We start from the raw sequence: 1,268 nt of genomic DNA on the forward strand, positions 1-1,268 counted from the left end.
ATTATTGATTATTTTCAGATCACGATCGAGAAAACATCTGTTCTAAAATGTGACAATGACAGGTAAGTTTTAATAGCTGACAATCACTTCACGCATTTCTTTTTTTTCCAGGGAAACTATTACGTGCGACGTTTGTGGCTGCGTTCCACGATTCACTGCGAGTAATGAAAATCTATAGTATACGTAACGTAAACTATAGATTTTCAGTACTCGTGAGTAACGGAACACAGTTTGTACCTGTGAGTCGTGCGAAATAAAAAAAAATGAATTGTCAAATCATACTTTCAATTACAGCTGTATTTTTTCATTTACCTATACATTATAAAATAGCTTTCGGTACGCGAGGGATAAGTGTAAAGATTACTATCTTTGTGGAAAATCGCGTAATGCGACGTCCTGTAATATTACAATGATGCAGTTAATAGTTCGGACGCGCGTAAATGTGCCAGTAACGGGATCATCGGCTCAAACAAAACATGTAAAACGTATATAAAATTACATAATAACGGTAAATATGGGTACGTAATTCGTATGTGTAAATTAGTCTTAATGGTACAAACAGTACTGCGACAATCATGTTTATATTTAGCGCAAAGAGTGCACTGTTCAACACAGCTCTCAAAAGAAAAAGGCACCTTAAACATCACACGTCCGTTTATATATGTTGTATATATTTATATATAATTATGTAGAGACGCGTCTTTTCTCTATAGACTATGAATTATCACATTTCAAATAAAGATATGAATGCGCACAATTTTATAACTTATGCGAATAATATATAAAATCATCCGATCACTATTGCTCTCGTTGGAATATCAATGATTAGCAAACTCTGAAGTAACTTGTGTGATGTGTTTGAAGTGTGTTGAAATAAAAGACAAACGTAACATACTACAATTTTACGTTTCACGCTTTATATATTTAAAAGAACATAATTTTATAATGTGAAAAATGTTGAAAAACAAAATTGTAGTATGCTAAATGTAGAATTACATCATTCATTGTTCACAATGTCAGAAAACTTTTATTACAAATATCCATGTTTCTCTCTTTATTTGTTTATACAGCAAGGTAAAAAGTCACTTTTCTAAGATAACATACTTGAATTTAACGTACATTTATGTTATCTAGTATTATCAACGTATTATGTATGTGTATATATATATATATATATATATATATATGTATGTATGTATGTATATATATATATAAATAATATGGCATATAATATTATGTATGTGTGTATATATATATATACACACACA

At 29.9% G+C, this 1,268-nt stretch overlaps 1 protein-coding gene across 1 annotated transcript in view; it reads left to right on the forward strand.

Annotated features, from left to right (window-relative positions):
• The window catches only part of LOC108746893 (myelin expression factor 2), a 7,998-nt gene extending 7,463 nt beyond the window's left edge, over positions 1–535 (forward strand). The window contains exon 9 of the mRNA XM_018483971.1: positions 19–535. The gene's annotated coding sequence lies outside the window, so the exon portion shown is untranslated. The remainder of the gene's footprint in view (positions 1–18) is intronic.
• The last annotated feature ends 733 nt before the right edge of the window (positions 536–1,268 follow it).

Source organism: Trachymyrmex septentrionalis, unplaced genomic scaffold (genome assembly GCF_001594115.1).
Source record: "Trachymyrmex septentrionalis isolate Tsep2-gDNA-1 unplaced genomic scaffold, Tsep1.0 scaffold19, whole genome shotgun sequence".
Classification (NCBI taxonomy): domain Eukaryota; kingdom Metazoa; phylum Arthropoda; class Insecta; order Hymenoptera; family Formicidae; genus Trachymyrmex; species Trachymyrmex septentrionalis.